Source organism: Dasypus novemcinctus, chromosome 12 (genome assembly GCF_030445035.2).
Source record: "Dasypus novemcinctus isolate mDasNov1 chromosome 12, mDasNov1.1.hap2, whole genome shotgun sequence".
NCBI classification, from domain to species: domain Eukaryota; kingdom Metazoa; phylum Chordata; class Mammalia; order Cingulata; family Dasypodidae; genus Dasypus; species Dasypus novemcinctus.
In genome coordinates, this window is record NC_080684.1 from 19159931 (window position 1) to 19167712 (window position 7782).

The 7782-nt window shown below is 37.2% G+C and overlaps 1 pseudogene; it reads right to left on the reverse strand.

The window, feature by feature from the left end:
- Nucleotides 1–1989: 1989 nt before the first annotated feature.
- LOC101433369 (olfactory receptor 8S1-like) lies at nt 1990–2944 on the reverse strand (annotated as a pseudogene).
- Between the last annotated feature and the right edge of the window lie 4838 nt (nt 2945–7782).

Sequence of the window (7782 nt, forward strand, 5' to 3'; positions counted from 1 at the left end):
TATGTATTTCTAATGTGAAATTTTATTTAATATTTGGTTAAAAATATGTATATAAATAAATATTATAAGTACTTTTATGCTATGATTAGGTGTATTATTGAAAAATAAGGTGATACAATTTCAAAATATTTTGGTGTATCCACCGAGTTTTTTTTTTTAAGTTTTCATTGTGCAACCTCTGTCATTTAAAAATTTGTTTAATTTAATTTAATTTTTTTTCATTTTTAAAATTTTTTCTCTTTTTATTTTTTTTTAAAGTTATATTAAAAAAATATAAGAGGTCCCCATATAAACCCCAACTCCCTCACCCCACTCCTCCCACATCAACAACCTCTTTCATCACTTTGGCACATTCATTGCATTTGATGAACACATTTTGGAGCACTGCTGCACCATGTGGATAATGATTTACATTGCAGTTTACACCCCAGTCCCCGCAGTGGGCCATGGCAGAACATACAATGTTCAGCATCTGTCCCTGCAGTACCACCCAGGATGACTCCAAGTCCTGAAAATGCCCCCACATCTTATCTCTTCTTCCCTCTCCCTACTCTCAGCAGCTACCATGGCCACTTTCTCCACATCAGTGCTACAATTTCTTCCATTACTAATCACAATAGTTCAAAGAAGACAGAGATTTTATTTCTTAATTATCTCTTTTTAAAATTAATAGATCATATAAAATGTTACATTAAAAAACATAGGATGTTCTCATATACCCCACTTCCCCCCACCCCTATCATTTTTTAATTGTATTTTTTGAAGATACATAGATCACAAAAAATGTTACATTAAAAATATAAAAGGTTTTATACTCTGCTTTCTATAGGACAAAAACTCCTTATAAAGCAGTGGACACCCAGTTAATTTGAATGATGAAATTACATGTTAAAATAACAAAGAAGACAATTAATATAAAATAGGCAACATGGTAAATGTAATTAACACCTGATTTTACACTTAAAATGGTTAAAGTGAAGTATTTTGTGTAATATGTTACCATGATAAAATTTTTCAAAAATTAATGAAGACCCCCAAATAGACAAAATTCCTTGGTGTCAGATTTAGCCTCCAGACTGTGAGACAAAACTTTCTGTTGTCTATTCCAAAAGCAGACACAAAGAAAAAAGAAGTGGAATAGACAAATAATAGGAAGGAGAAGACCACCAATCTTGTCTGTTACACTTAGTTGTAGAACTTAGTTGGCAATCAGCCAGGTATCCCCACAGTTTGGAAAACCTGTCAAATCTCCCTTTCATTCTCTGGTCTCAGACTTGTGTCTATTGTGGAAGTCTGAGGAGAATGCAAGCACATGTTAATTTAAGGAGCTCGATGTTCTGCATTGCTCTGCTGGTCGGAACTTCAAATTCATGTTCTTTCCTTCTTTGTCTCTCTTTTTTTTCCCACTGAAACATGCACGTTCTATCTTGTCATCTTGTATTATAATGCCTTTATGCTAAATTGTCTACTTTATGAAATTAGAGCTTTATTTTTCATTAATTTACTTTCTAAGAGATTTTAGAAATTCATTTTTTATGGACCTACTTTTCAGCATTTTCCTACATCCCCTGGGTGTGTCCAGGACTCTAGACACCAAAATATCTAATTCACCAATTATTTCTCACCCTTCTCCCAACTCTTGAGCCACTTCAGACTCAAGTTCAACAGGCTTGCTCTATGTTCCCTTATTTGAACAGTTGGTTAAATGACAATGCAGTTCAATGAAATACATAGTAAAAAGAATTAAGATAGGATGAAGATCCATCAGCACAGCCAAAGACTTTCCATGGAAAAAGACCAAATGAACATGGTTATTAGACCATTTGCCTGCTTCCAATCCAGAAGGAATCTAACACATCATCTTCAACTCACTCTCACATAACTCTGTCAATTTTTAAGACACCTAATTGCATCCACTGTCAAGGGAAGTCAAGAAATAATTTTATTGTCCATTCATGTGATATATTGCTATAATAAGCTCATTCCAAGTCATCCTACTGAAGCCAACTGCCTGATATATTGGAGATATTTTTTTAAGGTTCTTCTCAAAGCTGCTTTCACCTGGTTGTTTTTCAGGCTATAGATAAGGGGATTCACTAAGGGAGTAATCACACTGTAGTGTACAGAGAAGATCAACTGCAGTAGTGAGCCTGAGACTGGCAGTAGATAGCGAAGAAAACCTGAACCATAAAATAGCAGCACTACGGTGAGGTGAGAGGAGCAGGTGGAGAAGGCCTTTCTTCTGCCTAAGGAGGAGCTAATGCTGAGGATGGTGGAGAAAATAAGAGCATAGGAATAAACAATAAGAAAGCAGGTTCCAATTCCATGCATTAGACCAGAGCAGAAAAGTACTGTAACACTGGTGGATATATCAGAACAGGACAGAGGGAAGAGTGAGGGCAGCTCACAGCTGTAGTGGGGGATGAAATCATCTCCACAGAAGTCCAAGTTCATAGCAAGAAGGGTGTTGATGAATGCATTCAGAAAACTCAGGCCCCAGGACCCCCCACACCAGCCTATTACAGAGCTGGTTGCTCATGATCTGTGCATAGCGCAGAGGGTGGCAGATGGCAACATAGCGGTCATAGGCCATCGCTGAGAGCAGGCTGGCTTCTGTGGCCCCAGACTCAAAGACAAAGAAGACCTGAGCCATGCAGCCTTCAACTGAGATGGCTTTCCTTTGAGACAGGAGATTCTCTAGCAGTTTTGGCACTGTGGCAGAAGAGAAGCAAAAATCTAGGAAGGAGAGGTGACTCAGGAAGAAGTACATGGGCGTGTGGAGCTGAGCATCTGCCCTGATGACCAAAAGCATCAACAAGTTCCCCATCAGGGTCAGGATGTAAATTCCCAGGAACAGCGCAAAGAGCAGAGCCTGGACATGGGGGTCAGCAGACAGTCCAAGGAGGATGAACTAGAGGATGGTGCTGTGGTTCCCCAAGGCCATTTATGGATGCTGATGTCTAGAAACAAATTAGAACCGAGTATAACCTCTACTGACCACTTTTGTTACTTAGGAGGAGGTGTCTTCCTTACTAACTTAGAGTTTCTGTATGCTCTCACTGATTCCCTTGAATTCCTTCATCCTGTGTTGATATTTTCTTTAAATTCTAACCCTGGATGAATGCCATTATGATATCACCTCATGGCTGATAATCTACTTCAGATATTGGTGAAAAAATGTATTACTATACTCATTAAGGTGAGTGACTAATAATAGTATTTTTCATCTCTTAATTTTGCTTTAAAATATTCCCTACTCCTTTTAGACTGTAGTGGATTTCCTAGAGAACATGTTTCAAAGCTTGCCTTCTTTTCTCTCTTACTTAGTCTTTTACACCCAGTCAAAAGCTAGTTGTGATTACATTATCCCTCACTCCCCTAGATGACTCCCTTGTCTGCTTGTTGTCCACTTGTCTCTTTTTTTGTCTTTCCTCATTGTTCCATTTGTTGCCTGCTTGTCTTCTATAGTTGGCACCAGGAACTGAACCTGGGACCTGCCATGTGGGAGGTATGTGTCCAACCATTGGAGCCACATCTGCTCCCTGCTAGTGTGTTTACTCATTGTGTTTGCTCATTTGTCACCTCACTGAGTTAGCTCATTGTGTCTGCTCATTGTGTCTACTTGTGTTATTTAGGAGGCACTGGGAACTGAACCTGGGACCTCCCATGTTGTAGTCATGCACCCAATTGCTTGAGTCACATCTGCTCCCCAATGATATTATTTTGATGTTACTATTTTGCCTTTTATTAGCTTTTTCAGAGGCACTTTCACATAAAGTATATATTTCACTTTTGTGACAATACCGAAATTTGTAGACACTAGTTTGTGTATGCATAATATATGTGTGTATGTTTTTGAGTATTATATTCTGTTTTATTTGGAGGATGGCATATAAGGAATAAGGGAGCAATTTTCTACATCCATTTTGCTGTAGAGAAAATTGAGTATCTGATGTTATAAAACTTGTCCAAATTGACCATTTGAACAGTTAAGATTTGACTCCATTATGATGACCCAAGACAAGAGGTCATTTCACCATTCAGTATCTCCCAATCAAGGTTTGGCTTTTCTTGTACTCTATTATCTGGCATCTTTTGACTTTTGCAATTGTACAGCTACTATTCCCTAGGGGACCTTCAACCTGGAGGCAGACTAGTGTTCTCTTCTCCAATCACCATGTGGGTGTGTCTTTCTCTTTCCCTTTTTTCAAGCATGTGCTTGCATAGAATACCCTGTATTTCAATCTAAATATTAATTGTATTCTGCCTCTCACCAAAATTTCATTGTCTTCCTTCATCTTATCCTTTCCTGATATCACCATTATATGTATCAATTGGAAACCAATTATCATTGAGTGACTGATAACTGATTTGTCACGATAAGCACTTTTGTTTTTAATTCCCAGGATCAATTGGAGGCAAATCATTGCATTGAGATTTTTCAAATAAGAAAACAAATGTATTTGGGTATCTTACTAGCTATTTAACGTCATTATTACTACTCTCTCCTCTCTGATTTCAAGAGTGTGTTCTTTGTATTCTGGTCTGATTCCTCCATTAATGATCTCTTAGGCATTCCTGCTTCTTGTCACAGCATGACCTAATCTTTCCACTCACAATAATAAGCTAATAAGCTATTTTCCCTGTGTGACAGCAGATGAATCACTCTCTTACTCTGCTATCTAATGTAGCATTTGTGGAGTGGGTTTCTTTTCCTCCTTTTCATAAGATTAGAGTTTCTTGATAGCGATGATTGTGTTCTATGCTATTTTGCATCCAGGACACTTGCCCCTGTGAAGAAAAATGCATATAATAGAATTCCAATGAGTATTTGCTACAGAAAGAATATAATGAATTGAATAGTACTTACTGCAGAACTCTTATCATAGGGGAAAGACTAAATCCACAAGCATAAGAAGGACTGGCCACCAAGGATAAGCGGAAAGTGAAGGTAAAGAAATGTGTGTTTCTGCATGCGTGTGTGTGTAATGGGTCTAATTATTGTTATATGGAAGGTCAGAGAGAGGACTTTACTTGTGCACCTACCATCAACCACCATATCCCTGTACCCAAGAAGTCATCCCATAACGACTAGCCAACTTTTGCTTGTACTAGAGGTGTTTCAACCCATGGTATCGATCTACAACCACCCAGCCATCAATCCTTCATCATCCATCTATCATTTAGTTCATTTGCTATTCATGTAGTCACTTTGTAATTCTTTCCTTTCTTTAATAATCTGCCTTTTTATTTGTTTCTTCTTCTACCACCATTTCTCCACAAACCCATACATTCAGGTACAAATATTCACAGATTTATGCTACATATGAAATTTTTCAGGCATTGGGAGGAAGACAACCTAGTATAGACCAATGTCCAATTGTTATGTAAATATTCTTTTTTCCCCTTATATTTAATGTCACTTATCCTTATAATCCAGGTGTAAATTCTCTCCTTAGACTTTCTACTTTTGCTTAGCTTGAAATATGATCTGAACAGTACACTCAGATAGTTTCTTTTCATGAAACTTTGTGCCTGGCTTGGTAACTTCAGTGTCTCCCCTTTTAGTTTGCCATGTAATCTGTATCTTTGTCTTGATACAATAGTGTCTGTCATTGGAAGTACTCAAAGGACTCACAATTACATTGAATTCTGTATACCCATCCACTTACCCAAACTTGTCCTTCTAATAATTATCTCAATGTTAATATTGAATATTCATAAAATTCCCCAGCCTATTGGATCTTCTTATATTCAGTATATACATCAGCTTTTCCTATTAGGATATTACAAAACATAATTGCTCAAAAAATCCTGATTCATTACTCAAGAGTGGCAACCTGCTCAAAATTTTGATTTTGAATAATTCCTCTTATTCCCACATTTGTCAAATCCTGTTGGATGTATACAATTTCCCTGGTGTTTAAACTACTAATCAACAATAAAACAAATAAATAAATTGAGGCCATTGACTCCAACAATATGAACATTTCAGCATTTGGTATTTTCTGTCTGAATTAAATGGAAAATGGTTTCTATCAATTTATTTCTGTTCATCTTATCTTCTTTTTTCATCACAGGGGTCATAGTGCCTTCAATTCTTACTGAAATTCAGTAACTCAGCCCAGTCCATAATAATTGGAGAAGGAATAGTCTGCACATTTATAGTGAGAGGAAGGATCAATGCAGAAGTTAGTTTTGTGTGATTCTTCAAAGGAAAGCTGAGCTTACCAACTTGCTTGTGATAATAATAAAATATAATACAACTTTATGGATAAGCAGATATTGAATTTGGGGGTTATTTTGAAAGTAATACCCTTCTGTCATTTATTCCACATTTATGCCTAGATAACTCCTCAAAACCATTCATACTTTGAATACATTTATTCCTAATGAAAAATGAGGAGGATGTTGATGATAATGAAGAAATAGCACTAAGCACCATTCTAAGCACTTCACATATATTAAGATATTTATTTCTCACACCATTCCTATGAGATAGGAACCATCTATATCCTTATCCCTTCTTGTTTTGAATGGATGAGGGACAGAGGCAGAAATCTGGTAGGGAACTTGCTAAATCCACAGATAAGTTACATGCAACTTATCACATCCTTCCCATGGAGGCAGGTAGTACAGAAACATTCTTGAACAAGAGACATTTAACAGGATTCTTAAAATTTTGTCAGTTTCAAATGAATTTGATTTTAAAATCTTAATTCCACAAATGCTGAAATTGATTTCAAAGGTGAAGAGAACAAGACCCTGTGCTTCCATTAGTCACTAAGCATGGAAATCAAAATTGGGAGATTATGGATACTTAGAGACAGTGTAAATACTGTGGGCTTGGAAAACCCATAGACTAGGGAGTAGTGAAAATAAGTGGGCAAGAAATAATAACACAATGAATTCAATTTTTTTCTTTACCATTTCTTAGTTTTGATCCCTACTGCTATTTCTTCAGCCCCTAACTAGCTTGATCCATATTGAAGATGAAGGCAGTTAGTGATAGCTTAAAATTACCTTTGTATGATACATCTAATTGGGTATAAAAAGGACCATAATCCACTATCTACTCTGATGTGCCCTCTCCATGCCTCTTCCTGCTTTTATTATACAGATAAGGGTTGGAGCAATGCTGAGTTTGAAGTCAGAGTGCACAGTATCTCCATTCCATAACCTAACATTGGTCACTGATACCAGAGGGTTTTCCTCAGCTCAGAATAGGAGAATACCTAGACCAAACTGCTTAGAAAGGTGAAAGTCTGCATTGATTTTGAGGCTTATTCTCTAGCTTGCAGAAAGTCTATGGAAAGACAGGGTGAAAAAGATGCATCTCAGAGAGATAGAAGCGAAGTCATATGAGGAAAGGATAAAGAAGTAGTCAGGAGAGAGAGGGGAAGCAATTTCAGTGAAACATAGAGGACACTATCAAATTGGGGGTGTGTTTATGGCTCCGAAGACTTCTGCTGTTCTAGTCTTTATCTGACGCAGAAGCCTCTATGTTCATGAGAACCAATTGTTTTATGGCCCATTTACAGGTACTTCAGTTATTTTCCCTTTCTCTTGAGAAATCACAATAAAGGCATCACAATGGCTTACCCTAGAAGATCCAGGGCTTGCATCCTTTCAGCTCTGACTTGGTCTTGTCTTTTTCTCCCACTAAACCTCTAAATTCTTCAAAACAAACAAACATCAAACAAACAAAAACAACAACGAAAACGTAGGAGGGTATCTATCCCATAGCAATAAACTCTAGCACAGGGGTATCACTCATTTAGT